Source organism: Heptranchias perlo, chromosome 43, assembly GCF_035084215.1.
Source record: "Heptranchias perlo isolate sHepPer1 chromosome 43, sHepPer1.hap1, whole genome shotgun sequence".
In the NCBI taxonomy this organism is placed as follows: Eukaryota; Metazoa; Chordata; class Chondrichthyes; order Hexanchiformes; family Hexanchidae; genus Heptranchias; species Heptranchias perlo.
Window position 1 is genome coordinate 6,432,923 of NC_090367.1, and position 18,192 is coordinate 6,451,114.

Sequence of the window (18,192 nt, forward strand, 5' to 3'; positions counted from 1 at the left end):
AGGGAGAATTTGTCCTTAATCACAATCTTTACATGCTCACGACGTAACCAAGCACATCTCTGTTAATCTCCTCTGGTCCCTGTACTCCCTGTTTGCTGGTTCATAGCCTAGTAGATCATTAGCATGTGACTATCTGGCCATGAAAAGTCAAAATTTGTGCTATCTTTTCTGTATGTAGTGTGCACTATAAATTGTCTCATGCAATCCAGTTTTCCTCCTGGGCTTCGCAATATAACATTCAGAGGATTTAACTAGGGGAGGGAGGCTGGAAGACTGTGGTACTTATGCTGTTATATAACCAGTATCAATCTTCAAAATTTACAGTCTTGCCACTTCTCTCCAGGTCTACCTACCATGATTTGTCTGTGTTTTCATCATATATAACTTACCCAAGGAGGAATGGCTCCTGAACATGTAATTTATCACTAGCGATCACAGCTGTAACAATCTTGACGCGATTTCAAAATGTTCCAGCTTATTACATTTCTTGCAACTTTGATTATGCCTTGGACAGTTATCTCCTTTTCCCTAGATTGGGGTTTTACGGCAGATATTCAACTCGGATTTAGTATCATCAACCACCGTCAGCAATGGACCTTGCAACTCGTAAGGTTTGCATAATGCCTTTACCTATCGAATACTTAGATGAACAATAGGGATTGAGCAGAGAACACTTCCCACTCTATACTGGATTGCTGAAATATTCCATGATAAGCCTTGTGATTCTTCTCATCTCCGTAGATGGATCGAACTCACACTCTATTCAACGAGGCTCACTTATTGACTCTTTATATTAACATAGATCAGGTAAATGAACAGTATTCAATTCAACGTGCTGTATATATAGTTAGCCTTCTGTTTGGGGACTCACGGCGGCAGATTTGCATCCCAGACTGTGCGGGGAATTGCAGGCACGGATCAATGTCCTGTCGCTCTGTGTCACACCATTCCTGAGAATGTCCCTCGAGCAAGAATTGGTTGGGATGTAACCCTCAACAAAAAGATGATGAGTAACACTGGCTTAAGCCTTATGCATAGAACACATTGCTCTTCTGTATATCAGACTTCCCATTAACCAAACTCATACGGCTGATTTAAATACGGTGGGAATCATTTTACTTATAGTCATTTTTAAGGGATTATTCCATTAACAACTGTCCCATTAATAGTAACCTCATTAACTGGAATCCACTGATAGACAGTGTGATTAAAGCATTCCTGTCTCATTGTGTAATAGTGTACATCATTTGCTCTCCTTCCAAAATCATAAAAGCCATTAACAGATTCTCTTCCCTGCAGGTACATTGATGTAATCAACTTAATTCCATGTACACAAGACAGTTAACTTTGAAGAGCTCTGCCCTACATGGAGTAAATATGTTTCTTCTTGGAAAACTTTTGCCTCTCCCCTGCTCCTCTCTTGGAAGGTATTGACTGGTTGTTGCATGTAACTCCACAGACACTAGTTGCCTTCTTTTACTTCACCAAAACGACCATTATTTATAAGTAAATCTCGTCCTCACTTGAGCAGATCTGCAGCTGCAAAAGTGTTGTGGCAAATGGAGGGCCAACGGTTGGGAGCTTGAAAGTGTAGTTTGTAAGAAACCTGGAGAGTTTTTTCCAGGGGCGGACACAGAGGAAGTGGGGTTGGAAGGGGGTAGCGGGTGGTGAGAGACACAAGGAAGTGGTTGAAGACGTCCTTGTCACCACAAGAACTGAAGTGGTCCAAGAAGAAGGCTCACCATCATCTGTCAGGGCAAGTAGGATTGGCAATAAATGCGGCCGGGCCAACATCACCTAGACAGTTGGAAGTCTGAAAATGCAGTTTTTAAGTGACCTGGGAGTTTTTCCACCCATGTTTCATGAACAAATATTTTTAAAAAATCCAGGTCCCCATTGAAGTGAATGGTTCTAACCCAGTTCTGTCTGGCCCAGTTCTTTTCATTGGTTTCTCCTGAAACCCTGGCTATCTGTTTGCTTAGGCTGAACTTTGAGGCTTCCTTGCCGGCGGAAATGGGGTGATGGCTCCCCAAAAATGGCGCGCCAAGAATTTACCGTCCCGTTCCCATCTTTGTTGTGGCCATCTCCATTTTACCGGCATCCTCTGAATAGGCGGCTGCCTGAAGAGGGCGCAGAACTAATTTACATATTTAATTCGAGGTCCTCTAGCAATAGCACCCGGATGCTATTTTTAGACTGAACTGGGTGGAACTCCCCATGGTCTTGCCTTCTTCAAGCCGGGCAGGCATCCTGATACTGTGGTGGTCTCAAGGGCAAAATCTACCCTCTTGTTTCCAGTAAAAGCAGATGGCCATAGACGGGAAGATATAGGATCTTCATTCACAGAACCAGCTGCAATAAGTGTATTTAGATTTCTGCATTAACAGAAAATTCAAAATTCAAATTTGTATTAAGTGACAGCTTTGCAATGACTCATCTGCAGTAACATATTCCTGGTGCCCACTCTCCTGTGTCAGGTCCTCATTACCTGACATCCAGCAATATTTTGCTGCTGCCTGCTCTCTAGCCTCAGATCTCCTTCCCAGTTTCCAGGACCACATGCGTGATCTCCATTGTCTGATCCCACTTTCCAGGACCACATGCCTGATCCCTATTATCTGAAATATCCTGGTCTGTACCCCACTGCCTGAACTGCATTGTCTCATCCCAGTTGTCTGGACCCCACTGTCTGATCTCCAGGCTCTGATTTCCAGGCCTTACTAAAACAACATTTGTTACATTTCCAGCACTCACTGATCTATCAGCAGTGACAAACCTACAATAAAGTGTTCTTGCTGAACACAGGGGAACAAACAAACTTATCACGGAAAGGTGTGCCACTTGGCGTTTGGATGGCTAATCTTTGCTCTCCATCAAGGCCTTGTTTGGAGCAGCGGTTCAGGGTTGACAGTGTACAGGCAGCATCGTGCACTTGTCTACGGCACTGTTATTTGCAAAACATATTGCGTTTTCTATATATGATTGCGCTGACTTAATAGACTGACATCATAGTACCTGCTTCTCTATTTATCACAGCAGGGCCAGTCGATATTACAATGCAAAGACTGATAGAGAGGATCCATAATGTAATATTAGCGTTGATTGGGTTGTGGAGGGTTTGCAAAAGACATTCGACTGCCCTTTCCTTCAATATTCAGCCAGACAGCCTCATTTGTAATGTAAGTGGCTTCATTGCTGTTGTGTAATGGAGGAGATTTTTGAACAGAAAAAGCTGAGCCTAAATCTAGGCAACATTTCAAGTTTCCTAACTCACCATCCACTGCTTTTGTAAGTAGCTTTGGGTTAATCTTTTTGGGGTCTGAAGGACTACATTTGTCTCCGAGTAAGGCAAACATGTTTTATATCAACAATGAAACAGGTGACCTCTCCATATCAAAACTTGAAAGGAACTACACCTTTTTGTTTTAATAAAACCTTTTTCTATTTCTTCCTCTCCAATTTTCTTCCTTCTCAGGTGCCCCCAAAAATGCTGACTCTTGTATTTTGAGGTTTGATTTTCTGCTTCTGTCCACACTGGTAGCACAGAAGTGGAAAATATACTCTGTTGTTCCATGAGTGCTAGTCACTCTCCATTACCTTACCCAACTAGCTATTCTTCACTGATTGACCCCAGACTTTATGTACAGGCAGAAGCTGTTCATCTGTGGATGGTCATTATTGTTAAAATTGGATGGCTATGTGGTGAAGGATAGAATACTAGAGCCTGATATTTCCAACCTTCATTCACAGAGATTCCCCTCACACCCCCCCCCCCCACACACAGTGAAGCTCTCCTATAAATCGATACAGGAGAGTCCCCAATTGATATCCACCGCCTGAATACAATTAACACTAATTAATATAAATCATACAATTAACAATCATAGCTGAGTCCAATCCCGTTTGCACCCAAAGCCCACGCTCGTATGCTTTCCATGATTTACTGGTCAGCGTGGAGATGAGAAACTGACTCATTCGCCCCACACCCATCCCCACCCCCGCCCCCAGCTGAAGGGCACTGAAGCCAATTGTAGCATTCTGAAAATCGTTCTGGTTGAGGTAAATCAACGCAGCGCAGACTGTTCTGTCTATTGTTTGCAGGTCTGTGTTGTGCAGCAGGCCAGCCATATCCCAGTTGGAAAGTGAGGAGAATAGAGATGCACTTATGCACCTCCTGGTAACTAGTTGAGAGTGCTACTAGCACAATGCCGGGAGCAGTAGATACTTCCTCCAAATACAGGTAATGTATCGATTAGGGAGACAAGACAGAAGTAGAAATTGGGAGTAAACTAAAGGGTAAATATGCTGCATAAAAAGATACAAAGGTCAGTTTAGACTGTGTGACTTTTGGGGGGTCTGGTCCAAGAGACTGTTGGGGGGTCTGGTCATGTGATTTGTGGGCTGGCCCATGTGATTTGAAATCTGGTCCATGTGGCTGAGAATCAGGCCCATGTGATTTGAAATCTGGTCCACGTGGCTGGGAGTCAGGCCCATCTGATTTGAAATCTGGTCCATGTGGCTGGGAGTCAGGCCCATGTGATTCTTGGGGGATCTGGTCTCTGTTACTATTGGTTTGGTACATGTTACTGGGTCTGATCACTGGTGATAGTTGGGGTCTGGTCACTGATTGATCCGAGGCTGTGTGTATAGCAGGCTGATCATCTGTGGATTGTCATCAATAGCTGAGTCCAATCTTGTTTGCATCCAACGCCCACATTTGTACGTATTCCATAGCATCCCAAAAATCATTCTGAGGTGAACCAATTCAGAGCAGACTGTTGTTGATTGGTATGGGCACATACACAGCCTGGTATCTAAACTATTGCCGATGTGATAATCTTATTCATTATAAATGATTCTCTCAGGGATCAAAAACTTTTAGCAGATTCAGTGTCGCTGATGAAGTCTGCTCCAATTCTGAATGAATACATTTTAATTATTATGTTTTTTCATTAACATCTTTGCCAGGATTGAATCGAGTTGTTTTAATTTTTAACATTTTGACTGTAATTAAATTAATTTAAATTACTGAAAGACAAAGTGACTGCATGAGGGACATGACACATCATGGAATTCACCAAGAGAGTTATTTAAGAGCAGGAACTCAATAAACTAGGATACCCGCAAAAATTAAGTAATTGTTTTATTTCAATGAAGAATAAATACTGAAGCTGAAACAGTAGAGGAGAAATCCAGCTTGCTTTCTCCTGATTTTGGTCGTAAACTCGGCGTTTGCGAGCCAAATTTCGGGTTGCGATCTCCCACGCCCAATCTCCCCCAGATGTGCGCCAGCCGCCCTGCTGGGTTGTGGGTTGGGCGACTTTTAGCTGCCCCGGGCATCCACCTGAAAGCAGCAGGGAGCCTCATTAAAATATTAAAATAAGATTCCTGCGTTTGTTTAAGGACTCTTTTTCCAAATGGAACTGTGGGAGTAGTGCTTTCGCTGATCCTTAAGCCTGCCCAGTAATTTTTGAGGACAGGAGTCAGACTGCAGCAGCATTAGTTGAAAGGATCCTCAGCTGAATTCTGGTAAGTCGTTGGTTAGGTTTTCTAGGCTGCTGGTGGGTTTGTAGGACTTTTTTATGTCTGTGTTGGCTGCTGTACCTGTGAGGAAGACTTTTGGAGGGTGACTTCTTGTGAAAAACAGACAGTGATTCCCAAAACAATATAAGAAAAACATATTTTTAAGTTATTTCTTAAAAAAAACCCTGAGAAATAAAAAAAGAAAAGTAAAATTTCAAATAACAAAAGTAGAGAGACTTAGGTGAGCAAAGTTTATATTTTTTCATTTTTATTTTAATTGTATAGTGTGAATATTACAATGTTATATTACAGTAACTCCTGAACGGTGAGTGATTTTGTTACTGCGATATTCGTGTTTGTTTCGATTTCACAATGCATGCGCTACAATTTCTAAAATAATGGCTAGCCAAGGAAGATTAGAGATTGTTTGGGTTGACTGACAATGTACAGGTTTACAGTCAGGATGAGATAATGATTGAGCTACTTTTTCAAAAGGTTTTGTGGAGGTCACAGGATAGGATAGCATATTAAATATTATCCCTTCACTTCTGGGACCTAGATTAAAAACCAGCCTGTAAAGAGTGTGAAGGACTCTTCTCTGTCTTAGTTGCTGTGATTTAAATTAACTCATTCTAGGGAGTTTCCATCAAAGTTCCAGATGAATACGTCCAACAGTGTAAACCTGCCACTGAAACTACACACCGTTTGAATACTGTAATCTAAATGAGAAAGACAATAAAATGGGAAGATGGCATTCTGAAATAGTAGGTTTTTTTCTAGGAACCTTTAGAAGCCCAGTAGAGACATAGCAAAGCAAGAGTAGTTTATGGAGAGAATTCCACAGGGCAGTGTGATAATGGGTGAAACAAGGACAGTCAACAGTGGAGTGGTGGAAGCAAGGAACAAGCAACAACGCTGTATCAGAAAAATGTAAGGGTGTGTGTTGTGGTGCATGGTTGGAGTTAGGGTGCAGCAGCTGATAATGGGCCGCAATATAATTTGCAGCAGGTTTCCAGTAGGAAGCCATGCCGGCGAAATTATTTCCTGCCCAGCAGAGGCAGCTGGAAGTTATGGTGATTTTAACCGCCGGGCTTCATTTAAATGCCGCCGGTACACTTCCTGGCCAGAACGGGCTTGAAGAGGGTGCAGAAGGCAAAGAGGCCAGGAGGCAAAGTTCAGGAGGCCCATGGCCTCTCGCCGGCTTCCAGGTAAATGGTGGGGAGGGGATTTCAGGAGGGTTTCATGGGAGGGAAAAGGGGGGGTCCGGAGGGCAGGGGAGACTGCGACTCCTGGCCCCCACTAATTGTAAACAATTTTAGAACACCAAGTTATAGTCCAACGATTTTATTTTAAATTCACAAGCTTTCGGAGGCTACCTCCTTCCTCAGGTGAACGATGTGAAAACATTTTCACATCGTTCACCTGAGGAAGGAGGTAGCCTCCGAAAGCTTGTGAATTTAAAATAAAATCGTTGGACTATAACTTGGTGTTGTAAAATTGTTTACAATTGTCAACCCCAGTCCATCACCGGCATCTCCACATCATGGCCCCCACTAAGGAAAACTTTACAATTACCTGAAGGGCCTCTGCTATCTGCAGACCTGCTTCTGCCTCGTGAGAAAACCACAGTGCCTTCCCCACTTAGGCCCCAGTTAAAACTGCAGCGGGGTCCTATTGATGTCATAGGACCTGCATATGCATAAACTTATGAGGCTCCTACCTGTTTTAGGTAAAGCCAGGTGCCACTTCTGTCTGCAAAAACTCTGAAGATTAAAATCAGAAATGATCAGTATTTGAGCGGGTAAATAACCTACTCGTTTTTAAACTGCCTACTTGCCCAGTTTATGCTGGGCAGGTAGGGTTAAAATTGACCCCAGGGACCTCGATATCAATTTGCTGAGGTGAGGATGGTGGTGATGCATGTGCAAGACTTAGACTGCAGACATGTGGATCATTTATGAGTTTTATGGAGAGTGTAGCTGGGGCAGCAGTGAGCACAGCATTTGAGAAATCAATCCTCAATGATTGAGGCATGGATAAGGATTTCAGCAGTGCTCAGGCTGAAGGGTGTAATATTCCAGAAGTAGAGGAAAGCAGTTTTGGCGATGGATTGGATTGAGTTGCTGGCTGAGCGTAAAGCTCAGCTGAGGGTTCAATACAATGTCAGGATGGTGCATCCATGGAGTCAGAGCCAGAGGCACATAGGTACTGGCAAAGGGGGCTTTGTTTTGGCAACGTTGAGCTGTACAAAATTTTGGCACATCAGAACATGATGTCAACAAGCACTCAGACAGTACAGCATCAGCTATGAAATCAGTGGTGGTGGCAGAGATGTAGTGTAACCATGCCTACTAAATGGGAACTGTGCGCAGTTACACAGTGAGTAACCCTTACCCTCCTGAATAAACAGGAACTCTGTACAGTTACACAGTGAGTGACCCTTACCCTCCTGAATAAACAGGAACTCTGTACTGTTACACAGTGAGTGACCCTTACCCTCCTGAATAAACAGGAACTCTGTACTGTTACACTGTGAGTGACCCTTACCCTGAATAAACAGGAACTCTGTACAGTTACACAGTGAGTGACCCTTACCCTGCTGAATAAACAGGACTCTGTACAGTTACACAGTGAATAATCCTTACCCCGTTGGAAAAACAGAAACTCTGTACTGACAGACAGCATGTGACTCTTACCCTACTCAATAAATAGAAACTCTGTACCGTAACACGGTGAATAAGCCTTATCCTAGAGAAAAAGTAGAAGCCGTGTGTGGATACACTGTGAGTGACCTTTACCCTCCTGAATAAACAAGAACTCTGTATATTTGCACGGTCAGTAGTAACCTTACCCTTGATAACTGTTCCTGGAAGGTCCCTAGTTCTATAAAACCACACCTTGCTTCAACTCATCGTGGAGCTATATGGATGTTGATCATGGAAAGATTGGCAATTGATTCTGTCCTGCCTTCCTGGTGAAATGAGGAGTGTGGCATCTGAGGAATAAAAGGTAAAAAGTGAAGTATATATGACAAATAAAAAGATATTCTATGCTTTTGCATGAGATCTCTGCCAACTGAGCGGTGAGCGACGTCATGATTGATGGCAGTCATTTGAGTAATCAGATATTTAATCAATCGATAATATTTAATGAAGGGAACAAAAATAATGAAGTAGTTGAAGAAGCTGCAAGCACTCGAGCGGTTACTGTCTCGCATCCTGACGATCCCTGATATCAATCGGCTTCTGAAACATTTCTGTTCTGGCTGCACTTATTAAAAAATATTGTACTTAAAACAGATTGCTGTGTATATTGTATATGGGATATATAAACTGCAGTGAAAGGCACAGGATATTGCAGACAGTCATGTGTAAATTGATCTTTAGTAATACATTGTTAGCAGTGTCTGGAGTGACCTAATTTTTGGGGTATGTGACCGTTACATGAATCGAGTTGGGGATTGGATGGTGCAGTGTGTCCTTTCATCTCTGAAACCTGAATCCAGTGCAGGCAGATGGAATGAAGGTCTATTTTGTGATAGGTGACTGGGTCATGTAGTGGGTTAGATACTCCTTTCACTTCTGCACTAGAATTTAAATCCAGCTCAGAAAGAGGGAATGGAACCCTCCTTTCTGATGGCAAGAATCTTGAATCTTCTTTCAGCTCAGTTCCAGAGTGACCCATAGTTGACCTGGAGTCAGTGTTAGTGGTAAAAAAAATACTTTTCTGACCAGTAGGAACTGCTATGTGTTGTAAAGAGGGTATTTGTTTGTTTAATCCGTGGCTAACCTGACTTAGGAGAGAACATGGACAAATGGATAAATTCATACATGATTTGGAAAATTCAAGATTCAGATTGTCAGAATCCAATTCAACCATTTAATACCATGCCTGCTTCTGTTCATCAGGCAAAGTGGTGTGGCCTCTATTATCACAGTTACTCCCACTCCAGGCACTGCCAGGAAAGAATCAAACTGGATAAGGGAAAACTTGTACCAGGTAACTGTTGTCACTCTGCACTTTATAATGTATTAGCCTTTTCAGATTTTCTGTCTTTTTCTCCCCACCCTGTCCTAAATGCATTGTCTTCTGCTGGAATACAGTTCCTCATCACCAGGAGCCCTTCAGTTCCTCACCTGAGTAAGGCTTAAATAAGTCCACTTCTGGACGGAGCTAAAACAGGAGACTGACTCTAAGTGATTTTGATGAGTTTGGCCTGGATTCGATGAGATCAGGACCATGCTCAGCCCCTCGCCTAGGCCAGATTTTCACCCTGGCCCTCTTCTGTCCTGAAGCAGTGAGATACTTTTTTTTTTAATTGGAATTTTTCTTCAGTTGTAGCAAATTAACATACACGGTGTACTATGAATGTAATGTATCTGGTACGTTGTAGTAGTGAGTGAGCTTTACTGTGTGGACAACTCTGAAGGCTGTTTCCAAATTGTATATTTGGTGCCTGTGTGCCCTGGTTGCTCAGTCGCTGTGTCAGTGCCTAATGACTTGTGCCTCATGGGCTTTGACAATTACCTTGTTCAGGTTCTGCTGTGTGATTTATTTGGGGGCTACTGTTGACGAGGGCAATCTCTTGGATTTCCTTCTAATTGAAGCTAGTTGGAAAATCCTACTGAGGTGGTGATAGAAGGATACCCAACCCCAGTCAATGTGAATTGAGGTACTCTAGTATAGTCCAGCCTGAGAAAATTGTACTCCCTGAGGCTGAACCAGGAGAAATTATTCAAAATTTGATTCTCGTTCCTGGTCTGTTGCCAGCAGCTAACTGGCATGTCAACAGTGAGATTGTTATTAATACTGTGTAGCTTTTTATTTTCTTGTACAATTTTCAGGTTATTTATTTTTTATTTTGTGCTGTCATCTCTCTGTGCCAAGACTCTTCAAGTCCTGTCAATGTCATTTAGTAGCAGAGCCCTTCTAGGATTACAAAAACAGCTCTGATTCACACTCTCGATTCAGGATTCCTTGCAGGATACAATTGGCCTCCTCTTGGTACCTTCTACACAGTGACCTCAACACATAGTTCACCACAGACTGGAGGCTATGTTTCACTGCACCATCTGACAGTGCACTTTGCCAGTATTCTGTCTTGATAATCTCTCGCTGTAAATGCCCAACCTGGTTGCACAAAGTGGTTACAGCATTGGTCTTGTGTTTGTTTGTCCAAGTGCCCTTGCACGTGAACCAGCCAAATCTGTGGTTCTAGTCTCAGATGTTTCCCTAACTTCTTACAGTTGCGCTGTACCTTGATGCTCCAATATCTACATATCCTGTTGAGTAGGACAGTACTGGTGGTGGGGCCTGAAGGTCAATGAGACTGTCTGCAAGGGTCTTCATTCCATTGTTCCTGAATAACCAGTGCCGTCCATCAGAATTATCCATCTACTGTAGAGCAAGAACAGCACTGCACCACTGCTCAGAGTATGGGTATATTGTAGGGGAAGCACTTGTTTCCATTTGGCTGGTGATGTACCTGATTTAGACAGTGTTACCAAGGACAGCCATTGGAGAAGTCAACAGATATGGATTGAAGAGATGGTGCACTTCTGAAGCGAGAAGAGATTGAGGGATGTGGTGAGAGAGATGAGTAGGTGAGGGTAATCTCTGAAAAAGAATGGGCTTCTTTGGCCCAACGGCCTTCTTGTGTTCCTAAAAATTCTTATCATCTTCTGAAAGTGATGAAAGATTGGACAAATTCATACTTTGTCAGGATTAGAAACTATGGAGGCTGAGATGAATTAGAAAAATATTGTTTCACATTGGATCACATCCATGAGCTCCCCAATGGCAGGAAGCCCAATTTGTCCATGATATGTGATTCAGAGTCCCATCTGTGTTGTGCTGCTTTGTGTAAGAGATCAGGCCACTTTCCAGTCAATAGGCTTTTGCCTCTCCTGAGGTTGGTATTGTGCCAGAATACCTATGCTCCTTGGTGTTCCTGGCTAACAGCTGGTGAAATATGAGCTCTGTAGAGTTGGCACACTCTTGTACAAAAGCAAAATACTGCGGATGCTGGAAATCTGAAATAAAAACAGAAAATGCTGGAAACACTCAGCAGGTCAGGCAGCATCTGTGGAGAGAGAAACAGAGTTAACGTTTCAGGCTGATGACCTTTCATCAGAACTCCATGGTGCCTACAGGGAAGGAGTACTGAAGTTTTCATTCATGAATGCATTGCACCAGGTCTGACACTGAGTAGAAACATTTGTGACATGGCTCATAACTTAATCATTCTCTAATAACTGAGTGATGAACTGCAAAATTAACCTTATTCACCACAAACACATCTTAGAGACGCACAGAACAGCCCACCTGCCAAAGGGCAACATCAGAAACCATCCACAAAGCAATTACCAGGAGCAGTTTGCATTGTTGTCTTGACCTCAATCCAATTCCAGACAATAAGCATTTTGGTGCTGTTGTACTCCAATTTGAAGATTGTCAAAGTTCTGAGGATTGATTTTTGTGCAGTTTGAGGCACTGTTGTTTGAGGGGGAATTTTTAAATTATTTAAAATTTAAATTAAATTTAAATTATTTACCTTGCTGACGGCCTTCTTCATTCTTAGCATGAAGCTCAAGCCCCGCTTACCGCGTTTCCTACATTATGGACTACGTTTCAAAAGTACTTCATTGGCTTTGAAGCACTCTGGGACATCCTGAGGTCGTGAAAGGCGCTATATAAATGCAAGTTCGTTCGTTCGTTCTTTCTTACAAAGCTTCCATCCAACTTGGTCCTCCTCCTTCTGACCTGGAGCTCCATGGAGCTACTGATTTTTGGTATATTTTTTATTATTATGCCTTAATATTAAGTATTGGCTATGTGCACTGTCAGTGTGGCACTCAATCATACAGACCAGGACAGTAATAGGTTGGATCCCCAGTCTGTGCTGAGTTAACTGATCTCAACTAACAAGGTAGATGCACTATGATTGGCCTCAGCAGCCCTCGACTTGGAGAGGGAAAACTAGCCAAGGTTTCTTGTTCCTGACCGGTATTTAGTGACCTCTACTGGAAAGTACACAAGCTTGGATGTTCGGCAGGGACAGGATTGAGTTTAGCTGTAGTACCCTTTCATAGTCAAATAGGCTTCTGCCACTCACTGTCCTGGTTTATATGAAGAATGACCACTCAGGTGAGTTCTTCAGATCTTCGAAGCTATCTAGTGCCTGTAGAACCATATCCCTACATGAGTCAGCGCCTTTAGGAGAGGTGAGAAGAGAAGCAAAATAAATATTTTTATGAAACTTACTCTCTTATTTGAATGCATACTGTTATTGTGGACAGTATGCTGAGTTCCCGTCCCTTGGAGGGCATGTGAAGCAAACAGATTTCAGCCTCTCACTTTGTCTTTGTTGAGAATGGCAGCAAAGATTTATTGCAGCTCCATTGTGTGGCAGTTAATTGCTAATTATTAACTTTTCATTTTGTTCTCCACAAATGAAATCGTTTGGTATTTAACCTTCACACATCCTGTCACAGAGCCCTTTGAGGACAGAGTGCCCTTTACATCATGAATATCCACAAATAAGATTAGTGCCTCATTCGGTACAGTGAAATATTTAAAATATTCCAAATAAACAGAACTGCAAATCATACTCATCGCTCTGCACTTGCAGTGAAGTTACATTCCTAGGTATAAAGAAGGTCCATGGGGGACATGATCCAGGTTTCAAAATTCTGAGAGGCATGGATGGTGTAGATGTAAGTGGGCTATTTGTAAGAACTAAACTAATTGGGCTTAAAATTAACAAGTCTCAAGCAAAACTGGAGATGATAAAAACTTTATTCCCCGTAGTGGAGTGGATACATGGAATAAAATCTCAACAAGAACAATTGAGGTTGAGATGATTAACTCCTTTTGAAAACTCCCTGGCTGCTCTCCTGTCCGACTGACAGTCAGCCTGTCAATCTGGCTGGCCTGTCGGGCGGGAAACCTACAGAAAAAAATTGAAAGATGTTCTTACGTCAAAATCGTAAGGACATCCAGGACCCATACTTCCAGGTTTTCCGTCAGGGATTCCAACGCCCCCCCCGCCCTCTTCCCGGCTCCCTATTAAAATTTACCCCAATGTGTCAAAGGACATGGTAGAATTTAAATGAATTACTGCTGCCTCTCATGCTCCCTTCCCCACACACAGGACTGGAAAGTAATGTCCCATTAACAGAGATGAAGCAGCCGTAGTATATCATTCAGCTCTATGTTGTAAAGGTGCAACATATTAAGCATATTGAATAAAAGATTATTCAATTAAATTACCGCAGACCGTTTCTGAGACTCTCTTATTCCTCATCCCATGGTAAAGTGATTTGGATAACTAGCTCAAATAAACTTTCCTCCCCCCAAGTAACGTCGTCTGAAATCTTGGGGTAGATTTGTAATCAGGTGGCGTCTATAATGGCCGGCTGATCCGCAACACCAGTCCTGTGCCCAGTTGGCAAATTGAGAATCCACCCCCAATAATCATGTTCAGATTGGGGGGGGGGCAAGTACAAGGGCAATATGAAGGACCAAAAGAACTGGAGAGAAAATGCTAGCAACTCTGAGTACCAGGAAGTACAAAGGACGAAGGATTTGAGGGAAAGGCGGCTGGAAGCGTTTTCCTGATTAGGTATCAACACTAAAGGAAACCATTTATTGTTGCCATAAGAATTAAGTAACTGTTGGACTGTTCGCTCACTGACTGTGACTCTTTTGTATATCGCTCTCTTCCTGTGTATAATTTTTTTATACACCTCCCGTTGCTAAGAGTATATCTCTTGTACGGCTCCCTGGCTGAGAGTAACTCTCTTGCAGGGCTCTGACCCAGGGCTCCGACTTTGCTGATCTGTATCTTAAACTCCATCTACCCGCTTTGGTCCTGTAACCCTTCATACCCTTGGTAACTAAAATCTATCAATCTCAGTATTGAAATGTTCAATTGACCCTCCAGTCTCAACAGCTTTTTGGGGAGACAGTTCCAGATTTCCACTCCCCTTTGTGTGAAGAAGTACTTCCTGACATCACCTCTGAACACCCTGGCTCTAATTTTAAGGTTATGCCCCCTTGTTCTGGACTCCCCCCACCAGAGGAAATAGTTTCTCTCTATCTACCCTATCAAATCCTATAATCATCTTAAACACTTCAATTAGATCACCCCTTAATCTTCAATATTCAAGGGAATACAAGCCTTGTCGACGCAACCTATCCTCATAATTTAACCCTTTTAGCCCCTACCCCATTTCATCCCTTCCCCTTTGTCCCCCGCCTGTAACACCTGAGTAATACACGAGATGCAAACAAAAAGCATGAGGAAACTGGCAGCACATGTTCTGTGTTGAGAACAATAAGCACTTGCTCTCTGCCGGGAGTTAACACAGTGCAATATTTGCATTGGCGCCGCCTGCATTAAAAGCAAAACTCTGTCTGGTGTCACAGATTTACCCTGCCTGTGTTTTGAGTAAAGAACGTTTACAGCTCTCACAGCGTGCCTGCGCCATTGCGAGATCGAACAAGGCATATTTCACAGGCTGGGTGACAGTAATAGCTGTGTAGTATGAGATTGTCAGCAACTGACTGATGGAGGGAGATGGTTACTCTGTACATACCCTCACTCCTTGTCTCCCCGCAGCATTTCCAGTGAGCTGAACAGCAACCACATGAAAGGGGACAATGAGCAGATCTCAGATGTACCAAAATAAAATCTTTCCCCATTGCTAAATATTGCAGAATATTACACAATGGCTATCTGAATTTCAGACGCAGTATTACCACAGGGAGTCAAAGTGACTCCCAAGGAGTGACAGAGTCTGGGTGGGGGAGGGGAAACAGCCCGAGTGTTTTCGGTCAAAGGTATTTGCATAGGCTTTTCAAGGCATATTTAAGCTGCTTTAATATTGGTTTTGTGCCGTGTCACTACCACCAACTCCTGATGTGCTGATCTCATGCATGTAACCCGAGCTCCAAAGTAATCTTGCCGAATTCGCTAAAGCTGGTGGCCAGATGAAAAAGCCAGCACCTTAGCTGCTACGGCAAATTTACTTTGTAACTTCTAGACTGGACTATCCCAATGCTCTCCATCTTCCATCTTCTACCCTTCATAAACTTGATCTCATCCAAAACTCTGCTGCCCGTATCCTAACTTGCACCCAAGTCCCGTTCTCCCATCACCCCCTGTCCTCGCTGACCTACATTGGCTCCCGGTCCGGGAATGCCTCGATTTTAAAATTCTCATCCTTGTTTTCAAACCCCTCCATGGCCTTGCCCCTCCCTATCTCTGTAACCTTCTCCAGCCCTACAAACCTCTGAGATCTCTGCGCTCCTCCAATTCTGGTCTCTTGCGCATCCCCGCTTTTCATCGCTCCACCATTGCCGGCCGTGCCTTCAGCTGCCTAGGCTCTAAGTTCTGGAATTCCCTCCCTAAACCATTCTGCCACTCCACCTCCCTCTTCTCCTTCAAGACGCTCCTTAAAACCTACTTCTTTGAACAAGCTATTGGTCACCAGACTTAATACCTCCTTATGTGGCTCGGTGTCAAATTTTGTTTGATAACGCTCCTGTGAAGCGCCTTGGGACGTTTTATTACGTTAAAGGCGTTATATAAATGCAAGTTAAAGAAGGGGGTGTTATGGAGTTTTTGCTGGTTATTAGGAAGGGGATGCAGTAATGGAGTATGTGCTGGTTATTAGGAAGGGGATGGAGTAATGGAGTGTGTGTGGGGTTATTAGGAAGGGGATGCAGTAATGGAGTGTGTGTGGGGTTATTAGGAAGGGGATGCAGTAATGGAGTGTGTGCTGGTTATTAGGAAGGGGATGCAGTGATGGAGTGTGTGTGGGGTTATTAGGAAGGGGATGCAGTGATGGAGTGTGTGTGGGGTTATTAGGAAGGGGATGCAGTGATGGAGTGTGTGCTGGTTATTAAGAAGTGGATGCAGTGATGGAGTGTGTGCTGGTTATTAGGAAGGGGATGCAGTGATGGAGTGTGTGCTGGTTATTAGGAAGGGGATGCAGTGATGGAGTGTGTGCTGGTTATTAGGAAGGGGATGCAGTAATGGAGTGTGTGTGGGGTTATTAGGAAGGGGATGCAGTGATGGAGTGTGTGCTGGTTATTAAGAAGGGGATGCAGTAATGGAGTGTGTGTGGGGTTATTAGGAAGGGGATGCAGTGATGGAGTGTGTGCTGGTTATTAAGAAGGGGATGCAGTAATGGAGTGTGTGTGGGGTTATTAGGAAGGGGATGCAGTAATGGAGTGTGTGCTGGTTATTAGGAAGGGGATGCAGTGATGGAGTGTGTGCTGGTTATTAGGAAGGGGATGCAGTAATGGAGTGTGTGTGGGGTTATTAGGAAGGGGATGCAGTGATGGAGTGTGTGCTGGTTATTAAGAAGGGGATGCAGTAATGGAGTGTGTGTGGGGTTATTAGGAAGGGGATGCAGTGATGGAGTGTGTGCTGGTTATTAAGAAGGGGATGCAGTAATGGAGTGTGTGTGGGGTTATTCAGAAGGGGATGCAGTGATGGAGTGTGTGCTGGTTATTAGGAAGGGGATGCAGTAATGGAGTGTGTGTGGGGTTATTAGGAAGGGGATGCAGTGATGGAGTGTGTGCTGGTTATTAGGAAGGGGATGCAGTGATGGAGTGTGTGTGGGGTTATTAAGAAGGGGATGCAGTGATGGAGTGTGTGCTGGTTATTAGGAAGGGGATGCAGTGATGGAGTGTGTGTGGGGTTATTAGGAAGGGGATGCAGTGATGGAGTGTGTGCTGGTTATTAAGAAGGGGATGCAGTGATGGAGTGTGTGTGGGGTTATTCAGAAGGGGATGCAGTGATGGAGTGTGTGCTGGTTATTTGGAAGGGGATGCAGTGATGGAGTGTGTGTGTGGGTTTATTTGGAGAAGGATGCAGTGATGGAGTGTGCGTGCTGGTTATTAGGAAGGGGATGCAGTGATGGAGTGTGCGTGCTGGTTATTAGGAAGGGGATGCAGTAACGGAGTGTGCCTCTTAGCTGGTTATTGGGATTTGCTAGAGAGCTTTGCATAATTCCATTTTATTTTATTGATTTCTGTTTTATTAAATGAAAATAACTCAAATTAAATAGGAATTTGAAAATCCCTGACCAAATAAGTTAATTTAAAATTTTCTCAGTGTGTGAGTGCCTTCCTTAATGAGCATTATTGCCAATTGAGATGCTGTAATGAGGACCTATATGATTCGGTGTAGTGAGTTCCTATGTTTGCGAATGCTGACAGAGGCTGCATGGTTGTCACTTTCCATTGTAAAATGCCCTTTGTTTGTATTCCTAATTCCACCACAGATTCTGTTTTATTTATTACTGAGAGTTGTTAGTTAACCACTGGCACTCGTTAAACTTGTAATCATTTTACTGGCAGGCAAACAAGGGGAGTTCAACAGACCACTGATCACACTTTTACTAATCTCAATAAAGATCTTTGACCTTCAGTCATGAGGCCTTATGGCTGCTGCCAGTCAACTTGAATGTTGAATTGTAGTGTCACCACCAGCTGCATTCCAGTTGAAAGAAAGACTGGAACTTCGAGGGTAGGTTTCCTGTTTTGCATGGTGGGCAAAGAACAGGAGGGTTGGAAACTGCAATGGAAGAGAAGAACTTGCATTTATATAGCGCCTTTCACGACCTCAGGACGTCTCAAAACACTTTACAGCCAATG

At 43.4% G+C, this 18,192-nt stretch overlaps 1 protein-coding gene across 17 annotated transcripts in view; it reads left to right on the forward strand.

The window, feature by feature from the left end:
- Positions 1-18,192, forward strand: part of LOC137306476 (neurexin-2-like) — a 1,403,359-nt gene that overhangs the window by 176,014 nt on the left and 1,209,153 nt on the right. The gene's annotated exons all lie outside the window — the stretch shown is intronic.